This window comes from Chrysemys picta, chromosome 2 (assembly GCF_011386835.1).
Source record: "Chrysemys picta bellii isolate R12L10 chromosome 2, ASM1138683v2, whole genome shotgun sequence".
NCBI lineage: Eukaryota > Metazoa > Chordata > Testudines > Emydidae > Chrysemys > Chrysemys picta.
This window is the reverse complement of record NC_088792.1, coordinates 217,930,438-217,942,624: the sequence shown is the minus strand read 5'-3', so window position 1 is coordinate 217,942,624 and position 12,187 is coordinate 217,930,438. Positions and strand designations below refer to the sequence as shown.

The following is a 12,187-nucleotide window of genomic DNA, read 5'->3' as shown; positions in this document are numbered from 1 at the left end:
AGTGTGATCTAGTGGACTAAATACAGAAATGAGAGCATGGTACTCCTGTGTTCTAATCTCAGTTCTAACACTGGCTTCCACTGTGAGCTTAGTCAAATCATTTAATGAGTGTCTCAATTTCCTTAATTCAAAAATGGTTGTGACAATGTGAGACACTTTAGAGATGAAGTTCACCAGAATGCACACAAAGCCCTCCTGCGCTAAGGACCTGGCATACTCCAGACCTCCAGTTTATTTGGGCAGTTGTCCCTCAGAATTGTTTTAACCATTGTCAACAATGCATGGACTCCAGCTAAAGCAGCTGGGCTCCATTTCTGCAGCTGGGGGCTTTGGTAGGAGAAGTATTAACACACACTTCAGAAACATGAGTCAAATAAACTTGGGGTCTAGCCCCAGAAACTCTCAATAACCTTTTCTAAAATCTACAGATTGGCCCTGAACACAGCAATGTGATCATGACGGACAGAAATCTCCTTCAATGAAATGGGGGGAGGAGGAGAGAAAGAGAAAAAATGGCTTGAGGGTCCATCCAAAAACACTAAAGCCAGCTGTCCTTGCTTGGATATTCTGATAGCAATTATTATTATTTTATTAATATATATTATTAAAACATTATTTTAATGTGAAGAGCAGGGTAAATATTAGTATGCAATGTGATTTATTGGGGATAGTCCAGATTGCAAGGTCATTCTTTCACATTTCATTGTTGTCCTTTGATAGTGCATATGCAATAAATTACTGTAATCTAAGTTGTCCTGGCTATTTTTTTTCACATTTATTACTTAGCAAACAAAACAGTTCTCTTGGGCTTTCCTATAATTACCTTGGAGGCTTTTTAGCATCCTGCATGAGAACAAATCATTCAAACATTAAAGTTGTGTACATATTATATAAATATATTTTCCAAAAAATATATTATATATAAATATACACACATTTCACAAAACATGCACCCTAAAGGTGACAAGGCATACAAGGTTTTGAAAAAGATAGACAAGCTTTTATAGTTAGACCTCTTTGGAACCCCACTTCAGGTAGTTGAAGGCTGCTATCAAATCCCTCCTCACTCTTCTCTTCTGCAGACAAAATAAGCCCGGTTCCCTCAGCCTCTCCTCGTAAGTCATGTGCCCCAGCCCCCTAATAATTTTTGTTGCCCTCTGCTGGACTCCCTCCATTTTGTCCACATCCTTTCTGTAGTGGGGGACCCAAAACTGCCCGCAATACTCCAGATGTGGCCTCACCGGTGCCAAATAGAGGGGAATAATCACTTCCCTCGATCTGCTGCCAATGCTCCTAATACAGCCCAAAATGCTGTTAGCCTTCTTGGCAACAAGTGCATACTGTTGACTCACATCCAGCTTCTCATCCACTGTAATCCCCAGGTCCTTTTCTGCAGAACTGCCGCTTAGCTAGTCGGTCCCCAGCCTGTAGCGGTGCATGGGATTCTTCCGTCCTAATGCAGGACTCTGCACTTGTTCTTGTTGAACCTCAGATTTCTTTTGGCCCAATCCTCAGATTTGTCTAGGTCACTCTGGACCCTATCCGTACTCTTCAGTATATGTATCTCTCCCCCAGCTTAGTGTCATCTGCGAACGTACTGAGGGTGCAATCCATCCCATCATCCAGATCATTAATTACGATGTTGAACAAAACCGGCCCTGGGACTGATCCCTGGGGCACTCCACTTGAAGATCAACCTGAGCATCCCAAAACAGAGGCACCCCAAATTAACTTGTCACTGTTGAAAATTTAGTCTTATATGAATTTACAGAGCATGTATTGGAAGCCATCTAAGCACTGACTAAAATCAAATACCATGCAATTAAAAATGCCCACAAACAACCTAACTGCATTGCCCAAGAGTATCAAGACAGCTGGTATAAGAAAAAAGCCAACAGAGCTCATCTGCATGGGATTGTTATGCTATTAGACTGATACTCTACCTTCTCAGGTATTGACATTTTATTATTACAACATTGTGCATCAGCCCTCAGAATAAGTCACATATATTAATATTGATGGTAGGGGACAATACTGTCCACATAATTGAAGATAAACACACTACAAGTTTAATGATGGTATAGTTGAAAAAAGAAAAAAGAAAAAACACGCAGCATCAGTAAGGTGGATAATGACCTCACTGTACGGAGGGGGCTGTTGTCTGGCTTGCTGGAAAAGGTGTGTTCCCTTTTAAGGGCTAGAGAGACAGAGTGACATGCTGCAGCAGCTTCATACCCGTCAGTGTGGGGATGCTGACCCATCCCCCCCAGGGGTGACCAGAGAAGAGGGGAGATTATTTAGGTCCATGCTAGTGCAGGAAAAGCCCTTTTACCTGGCCCATGCAGAGCAGCACCCTCCCTCCCAGGTTTGTCATGATCTGCTGAAGGCATTACAATAGTCACTCCTTTAAGGGAGGGGGGTTTGGAAGGAATTTTCGCCCTCACTGACAGATTGGCCCAGGTGAGGTGAGGTTTTTTCCCTGCCTTCTCCACAGAAAGTTGGGGGCTTAGTAGGGGCAAACATGAAATGGGGGTAGGCTATGATGTTGCCACTCATTACGTAAGCACAGGGTGGCTGTCCAGGGCATGTGCTACATAGGAAAGGGACAGGGTGATCAGATAAAATGGATTGGTAGAGGATTTAAAGGAGGTATTTTTTAAGGACACAGAAACAGGGGAGTCAGGGTTCCTATGACTGGTATAACAGGGAGTCAACCCCCTGCTCCTTTATAGCTCCCCCTTAACTCTCATTGGGGGGAGGGGTGGGAAGGTCCCAGCAGCAGGACTAGGATGGGTAAAGAGGGAGGGCTGACAGCAGTCTCCCCTACCCCCGGGGTATATATAAATGACTATGAAATTATCATCACTGTACAATTCTATCCATCAGGTACTCCCAGGCATTTAGGAATAAAGTTGTGGCCTAATCAAACCACATCCAGTGTCTCCTGTCCTTCCAGCATAGCCAGACAAATGTGTTAGTTCAATTATTGCAGTCAAGAAATGTGCTTGTTTTCTCAAATCCACTTGTTTTCTCAAATCTACACCAACTAAAAACCTGCCAGTCAATGCCACCAAACCACAGCATGTGAGTTTGTAAAGAGGACTTACGACCTTTAGAACTAACTACACCAATTCACAGGTCTATCTACACTTTGAAAATGGCTATCCTATCTTCATGGATAACCAACCACCATTTAAAAAGCCCTTCTGTTTATCTTTCTAATACCCAATAATATGCTAGGAACATAGCAAAAAAAAGTAAAAGACAGTTCTATTTGCTAAAATGCTTACAATATAGATTTCAGAATTATACAAACCAGGGTAATGACTGACAAAGAAATACAAAAACTACTTCTACTTCTTCCAAAGCAGCAACTCACAAATGGAAAAAAAAATTATTAGTCTTAGAGCCTGCCACCTATTTAAAAAAGAGCACACTACAAGCAAACCCACTGCAAATGTTAGTGGGGCAAATATGCTTGTTAACTTTTCTTCCAAAAGTACTTGTGGTATAAATATTCTATGTAATGGTGGGCAATGGAATACCAGTAGTGTGACCAAACTTTTCTAGAAAAAGCCAAGACATTTCTAAATATTCATAGATTCACACTTCGGGCTGGGGCACATAATTCCCATCTTGAGGAGACATACCCATTCTAGTTTGCTAAAAACAAGAGTGTAGTTACAGTGACGGGAACAGTGGGAGGGGTTAGCTGTCCCAAGCTTGTGTCTGTTTGAGACTCAAGACACATACTCAGGCAGCTAGCCCCTCCCACTGCTGGTGCCACCACAGCTACACTTTGTTTCTAGCACACTAGCTTGATGAATGCAGGTATGTCTCCCTTAAACTGGGAATTATAGCCCCAGCCTGAAGAGTGGAGACACCCCTAGATTATAAAGCCAGAAGAGACCAATGTGATCATCTATTCTGACCTTCTGTAAAGCACAGGTCACAGGGCTTCTCCAAAATAATTCCTGTTTGAACTAGAACATATATTTTGGAAAAGCAACCAGTCTTGATTTAAAAATTACCAGTAATAAAGAAACCACCACTGTAGGAGCAGGATTTTATAATTGTACTATGAGAATTAATGTATGATTTGATTTCATCCTGCCAGCCACCCTTTTTGAATAGCACAAAGTAATGACAGACCAGAACAATCCTTATGACTGATTATGGTCACCCTTTTGTTTAGGATAAGTTATAATGTCTACTATGGTTTCCTATATGTATTACAAATTAGGCACTCTAGTTAAATATACATTTCTTTGTTTTAAGATTTAGAAAGTAAGAGACGGGATCTAGTATTGTGTCTATGTTAAGGAGATTAGAGGAACGTTGAGGGCCTGAAGCCCCAATGTGAATTGTTTTAGTTATAAGATTTAGCAAGGCTTGATTTACAATGTATTCTGCTGAATATAAAATGTTGTCTGTATACCTTTGAAGGTTTCTGTAAGAGACTGTATGTGTGAATGAGGAATGCATGCATCAGGAAAAGATAAGGTGTGAAAGTCATCACAAATGTCCAGATGGTCAAGAAAAAGTGAGAGACTTGGAAAAACCAGGAGACAATCAGAAAACATCCATTGTATCCGATGTTAAACATGTTAGCAGCATTGATGACCTCAGAGGTGAGGCAGGCACCCCCGAAGGTGTGACGACAAATAGAAGATAACGATGGAAAGCCCGACAATAACCATCAAATGATAACAGCAGAAAACCCCAAGATTAACACCATTTAAGGACTAATGATTACAGGATGATATTGCAAAATGCATGGACTCAAATGGGAATTTATAACTATAAAGCTGGGGTGTTTTGCCATGGAACTCTGGGTTCAGTCCTGCAAAGCCTCGGAGCATCGGATCGCGACCGACAAAGTCCAGCTCCACGTTCGTGCTCAATCTAACTGGCCATTAGATTGACTCGAGCTACAACAGACTGGTAACTATAAACATCAACTGGCAGGACTCGGTGTGTGTGTATGACTGAAAAGCATATGCAAACTGTTGTATTTTCAATAAATGTGGCGTATTTGCCTTTTTCCCCTGAAAAGATTCTGTGTGCTTTGTATAGCATAACACCACAACCCTTGGTAAATTGTTCCACTGGTTAATTATACTAATTATTAAAAAGTTGCATCTTACTTCCAGACTGAATTTGGTTCGCTTTAGCTTTCAGCCACTGGCTCATTAGACCTTCATCTGCTAGACTGAATAGCCCCTTATACTGCTACTTACAAACTAATCAAGTCATCCCTTCCCTTTTGTCATGGTGCACAGCAGAAGGCTTTGGCATCTAGGAGAGGGTTGGTTCTGGTAGCTGAGCCGCATAAGGGGCTCTGCAACTGAAGCCCAGAGACTTGTTCTGGGAGCGAGTCAAAATGTTTTCTAGCTAGGATGAGGAAAGATGCTTTTTGGCCAGGTTCTGTCATCTTAGGAGGAAACGTTGCTCGTCACTGGAAGTTGCAGGAAGGTTTGGAAGCTGGGGCGATGGTTGGGGTACTAGTCAGTGGGGTTTAGTAGTGCTTGTCACTGATGGGGGGAGATAGAAGGATTTATCAGCTAGAGGAGGTCGAGTTGAGGGTACTTACGTGGAGATTGCAGGAAAATTTTGCAATTCAGAGCCGGGTAGGAGCATTTTTCACTGGCAGATACAGGTAAAGTCAGGGACTGGGAGAAGGACAGGAACAGAGCACATAACTCTTGCAATGTGTGGAAAGTTTTAGCAGCTACAAGAAGCTGAAGTCAGAGTTGTTTGCCAAGATCTGTGTGTAGGAAGAAGTGGTGTGAGCATGAGGGTTACATGGGATACCCTGACAACTAAGTGTATAACTGGGAAACAGTGGTCGTGGGGGGGTGCCTGTCCATTCATCCTACCCTTGCAAGCAACCATCGGCATTTTACCCTATGCCAGGAGCAGCGGAAGCATCCTAAAAGTGGGGGGTCCACAGGTGCCTAAACTGTGGCCCTGCCCCTTCTCCCGAAAGGCCACCCCCCCTGCTCACTCCTCTCCGCCCCCAACCCCCATTGCTCACCCTTACAGCCAGTAAAAAGTGGGGGAGCCCTGGGCCCCAGGTCTCCACTGTTCCAGCACCCCTGCCTGATACAACATTTAGAGGGCTCGACTACCCACTAACTACCATGTAATATCCCAGTCAAGTTTTACATACAACAAAAAATGTACTTTGTATTATGGAGCACTCTAAACAAGGCAAAAAGACCATTGCACAATACACAGAAATAGTTTTGTTTTACAGGTGGCTGTATCAGGAGAGGGTAGAATAGTACCACAGCTCAATTCAGAAGCAGCTGAGTCACCAAATTACTGTAAGACAGGTAGAGCAAAGTACCAAAGAGCTCACAAGCAGCCCCTTTTCCACCCACACAGACTCCCATTTCCATTAGCAGCCTCTTACAGCACTTGATCTCAGTCAAAGAAATAAATTGTTTATGTGACAATGCGGTTCTGGCGGAACCCAACTGAGAGTGCCAACTCAGGACAAATTGCTCAAATAGGGCAGTTACAGCCCAAGGCTGGGGTTTTTTCCACCTCTAAGGCAAACCACCAGCCAGACTAAGAGGACTCCAGTCTCACCCCACTGGCTAACTGCAAGTCTCACAAGCAATCTCCTTAGATACTCCAGTTTCCCAGTATTACCACCAGTACCACTCGTTATGGGGACAAATGGTTATGAAAACCAATACCCCAGTAAAAGAAAAAGGTTCTCCTGATCCCAAAGGACCAAGCCCCAGACCCAGGTCAATATACAAATCAGATCTCACCCACAAATCACGCTGTTGCCGATCCTTTAGAATCTAAAATCTAAAGGTTTATTCATAAAAGGAAAAAGATAGAGATGAGAGTTAGAATTGGTTAAATGGAATCAATTACATACAGTAATGGCAAAGTTCTTGGTTCAGGCTTGCAGCAGCGATGGAATAAACTGCAGGTTCAAATCAAGTCTCTGGAATACATCCCCCGCTGGGATGGGTCCTCAGTCCTTTGTTCAAAGCTTCAGCTTGTAGCAAAGTTCCTCCAGAGGTAAGAAGCAGGATTGAAGACAAGATGGAGATCAGGCATCAGCCTTATATAGTCTTTTCCAGGTGTAAGATCACCTCTTTGTTCTTACTGTGGAAGATTACAGCAACATGGAGTCTGGAGTCACATGGGCCAGTCCCTGCATACTTTGCTGAGGTACAAGGCGTATCTGCCTTCTCTCAATGGGTCCATTGTATAGCTGATGGTCCTTAATGGGCCATCAAGCAGGCTAGGCAGAGCTAATCTCAGCTTGTCTGGGATGTCACCCAGAAGCATAGCATAAGTTTGCCATACAGACAGTATAGAGCCAATATTCATAACTTCAACTACAAAACTGATACACACATCTAGACAGCATAATCATAACCAGTAAACCATAACCTTGTCCTAGACACCCCATTTGACCTCCTTTATACAAGATTTGGGTGCCACTACAGGACCTTGGTTGCAACAATGATCTATACGGTCCCAGTTTATGTCAATAACGTCACACCCCCAACGCAAAATTGATGCAGGAAGGGATGACACAAACATCACTGACTGCATCCCAAGAGCTCCCCATCCTGGGTTCTGTCTCACTACAGCTAGTATTGGGTTAGAAGCCATACCAGTGTATAACAGAAATGGTTCATCAAAGTCATGTTCAATAACATGATTGAACCTCTTTACAAACTCAAGGTAACACTTAGTTAGAACAATAGTGGATTGGATCTGCTCTGGCAGCATGGTTCCTGTATGTGCCATGTGATCTTGCCAAGAGCTAAAGAAAACTGCTACTTTATCCATACAAGCTCGGGCCAATGTTTGGAACCCAATTAACATCGAATAAATGCAGATATTAATGTTCTTCATAGTCCAGGAATCTTGGCATTTAGCCATGAAAGCAATATGGTAGTGTGCCTCAGTCTTCCTTTTCATACAGCACATTAGGTCTGGAATGTCCTCTCCCCTGTGAAAAGTTCCCATATTGTTTATATGCATTGCCTGTGAAACCCCAGTGTAACAAGGCCTTTTAACATAACGTGTGTTTTCATGTATTCCTTTTAACATGTTCAATGAATTCTCCAAAAGATTAGGCACATTGTACATTTTTACCGTTTGTGGCAATAGCAACACATTAATTACAAAATTTAGCAATAACAACAAGTTCATTGCAAGTGTCCATCTACAGTCATGTTTGTCATGCCACCCCTTTGGCTCAATACCATTGGAGTTTGGGCATTTTAGGGTTAACCTGTGGCTTCCCTTTGCAAAATTCAGTTTTCTCTTTCCTCCTTGTCCTGCAGGATCAAACCCTGATTTCTCTTGCTTAACAGAATTCACTGGCTGATGGGGTGGGCCCTCTGTGCTAACAGCTATTAGCAAGTCCTTCCTTTCCCAGCCAGGCAAGTAATTTGCACTACCCCAGACCAGAGCCAGTCCACCAGTTTTCATATTCGTAACTGCTATCATCTCCAAGGCTGGACTCTGTCTTAAAGAGATACCACACAAATCCAAAAAGTCTGCGGGTGAGAGTTTGCTTCCTCTCCCCCGCATCCTCAAGCATTTAGCCATAAAACTGCTCTGCTCTGACACATCAGTAACCAAATCTGTCCTCAAACCCTGAAGCACAAACTGCTCATTTAAAGAATCAGAAAGGAGACATTCCTGTTCCAACACCATTGTCTCCCCAACAAGTTGGCCCCACACAGCCACTTGGTTATAGGGATGCCTCAATCCCTTAACAACTTTTACTTCCTCTGAGACCTTCTCAAAGCTACCCACACTGGATCTTTTACAAGGAACGTTAGTGGATCCCTTCACAACAGACAATTTTTGGCTGCTAGGAACTGAAACTTCCTTGATTAAATCACTCTCACACCCTTCAATTGCAGGGAACTGCTTGCACCGAGTACCATGAGGATTCCTTTCTCCAGAAATTCTGCCCTTACCCTCTTCACCTAGGGCTTGCTCTAAAGGCACACTTTCCTGAGCAACAACAGACTCTGTCTGGGTCTTACTTACATTCAGGATCACCTTTGGCCCATCAGGCAGATCTCTACACAATCCCCTTTCAGGCGAACCCATAGACTTCCTAGATAAAAGGTTAGAAATACTTCCCTTCTCTTTGCCACACACAAGCTTAGGAATTTTTTCCTTTTTGCTACAAGTTGTTAAACTGTCCGTAGGTAACACAACCAAATTACCTTTCTGCTCTCCTTGTGCCCTGGCTAGGGTATCACCCTGATCAGACAGAGTTGTTACACCCTTCTCCAACCACACATGAGCAACAGGCAAAATACAAGCACCAGAACTGTTTGGTCTCTGGGATTTTGCTAAGCCACTAACTGGATGCAACCTAGTTACAGGACCATTCCCTTCCTGGGCTTTGGTTGAATCCAGAACCAACTCTGAGACAACTAAATTACTCTCAACCATCACAGGCCGAAAGGCACCTTCTGTCTGCTCCACAGACAAAAAAGAGTTGGAGACGCATTTTCCTTTACTAGACATACTGTTTGGGATTTCATTTCCCTTGTCCCAGCACACCGGGCTGTTCACAGACAACTGCTTGGAGACTGGGGTAGCTTCCTCCATAGGCAAGTTAACACCCCTGACAGACACAGGCACATTTCCTTCACTGTCATTGTTCTTCGCACAGGAAACAGATAAGGTATAGGGGCACTCATCTTCCACTCTCCTTGCCTTCCCAAACTGCTGACTAGATAAAGCCATCAGCTCACAAGACTGCCTAGGCTCATCCAAAATCTCCTTGTTCTCCTCTCCCTTCGCTTGATCTAATTCCAGATTTACTTCTGAGACATTAGATAGACATTCAGAAACTTCATTCACAGCCAAACAGCTACTTTCCAAAGACAAACTTTTGGAGAAACCCTCCATAGGCACAACCTTAGGATCAATCCTCTCTTGTGCCTGGTTTGTATTAACTTGACTGACCATAGCTTTAATATCATTTCCAATCATAATATCCTTAGGGATTATGTCTTTTACTCCCACAACCATGGTGCCCTCCAATCCCTTCCATTTCAGGTGGATTTTAGCCAAAGGCACCCTGACAAAATACTTAGATAAGGCTACAACAGTTACATCTTCGCCTGGCAAATAATCTTCCTTCCTGACAAGACTTGCTTTAACCAGAGTAATATCTGCTGCGGTGTCCCTCCATGCCATACACCTCACTCCATTCACTTCTGCACTGCTAATAAACTCTGCATTATTTCCCCCATATTTAGCTTTAATGTGAGTTTTAAGGTCAAATCCTTCAGAGACAACAGAAACAGCATTTGCACACAGGGCACCAATGCTGGGCTCTGTGTGGCTTGCCTGTGAGTTTACAACAACAGGGTTAGCATTGGCCGTGGCATTTGGGGTTGCTGGTTTTGGGCTGCCCTTCAGTGTCGGGCAGTCTGGTCTCATGTGGCCCAGCATACCACAGCGATAGCATGTAACCTGCTGGGGATGCGAGTTCCTACCCTCCGGGCCCCCTTGAACTCCTTTAGAAGAGTCAGGTTTATTTTTAAATCCTTCCCTCCTCTTGAACTGGGGAGACTGGTGATCAGTTTTCCCCGGGGTTTTACACCCTTCTCGAGCCCTGTTTTGGGTATGGGCATCGGCAATCTCTGCTGCCCGTAGGACTGACTCAGGGTCCCTGTCACACACAGCTGCTCTCACGTTGTCAGGCACAATGTCTAAGAACTGTTCCAAAGTTATTAAATCCAGCAGTTTTTCAAAACTCCCATGAACCTTGGCTCCCATAACCCACTTTTTAACAAAACCCATCAGCTTATGAGCACATTCTACAAAAGTACAATCCTTAGGCATTTTAAACTCTCTAAACTTAACTCTGTAAGATTCAGGAGTAACCTTGAATCGCCTTAACACAGAATCCTTAAACCGCTCATAATTTAACGCTTCTTGTTCCCCCAAGTCATTAAACACCTCCCTGGCTTTTCCAGTCAGTCTGGTTAGCAGGACAGGCATTCGCTGACCCTCAGGGATCTGGTACAGATTGCAGAGGCGTTCAAAGGTAGACAAAAACTCCTCTATATCCTCAGTATCATTGTAAATGGGACACATCCTTTCCCAGTTTTTCTCATGGCGGGGGGGAAGTGGAGTACCAGGTGGGGATGACTTTCTCCGCTCTTCCATTACTTGGAGCTGAAGTCTGGCCGTCTCCTGTTCCATCTTGTGAGTCTCCTGTTCCATCCTGTGAGTCTCCTGCTCAGCAGCGAGCAGCTCTAGACGCCCCTTACGGGCTCTCTCTTCAGCCTCCTTCTTTCTTTGATCAGCCTCTTTCTCTCTCTCAGCAGCCTCTTTCTCTCTCTCTCTTTCTAACTCTGCTATTTTGTGCTTCTCCAGCAATCGAAGATCTGCCAGCTTCTGTTCATGCTCAAATTGCAGTTGACTTGTCACCCTTTGCATCCTAATTTTTTCTGCATCTTCTGCAGCCTCAGGTAAGGGCTGTGCTCTTGCCCCCTGATCACTGGCTATTAGCAGATTTCTCAATTCTTCCTTTGTAGCTTTCTTTCTAAAGCTTATCCTCTTTTCTGAACACAAATTTTCCAGGGCTTTTTTCCCAAGTCCCTCATATGCTCTTTGCTCAGCCATTGCAGCAGCTCTTTAACCAACAAAACTCTCAATCCCAAAATTCAAATTTGGATAGCGTGGGGTTCTGACCCAAAGCTTAATTGACCTGGTTCTGTGGATCCTGCCGACTACGCCACTGTGACAATGCGGTTCTGGCGGAACCCAACTGAGAGTGCCAACTCAGGACAAATTGCTCAAATAGGGCAGTTACAGCCCAAGGCTGGGGTTTTTTCCACCTCTAAGGCAAACCACCAGCCAGACTAAGAGGACTCCAGTCTCACCCCACTGGCTAACTGCAAGTCTCACAAGCAATCTCCTTAGATACTCCAGTTTCCCAGTATTACCACCAGTACCACTCGTTATGGGGACAAATGGTTATGAAAACCAATACCCCAGTAAAAGAAAAAGGTTCTCCTGATCCCAAAGGACCAAGCCCCAGACCCAGGTCAATATACAAATCAGATCTCACCCACAAATCACGCTGTTGCCGATCCTTTAGAATCTAAAATCTAAAGGTTTATTCATAAAAGGAAAAAGATAGAGATGAGAGTTAGAATTG

At 43.8% G+C, this 12,187-nt stretch overlaps 1 protein-coding gene across 6 annotated transcripts in view; it reads right to left on the bottom strand.

The window, feature by feature from the left end:
- The window catches only part of MAPRE2 (microtubule associated protein RP/EB family member 2), a 157,157-nt gene that overhangs the window by 130,830 nt on the left and 14,140 nt on the right, over positions 1-12,187 (bottom strand). The window contains exon 2 of one of the 6 annotated variants that reach the window (XM_065582097.1): positions 5,594-5,767. The exons of the other annotated variants lie outside the window; for them this stretch is intronic. The gene's annotated coding sequence lies outside the window, so the exon portion shown is untranslated. The remainder of the gene's footprint in view (positions 1-5,593; positions 5,768-12,187) is intronic. 6 annotated transcript variants of the gene reach the window in all.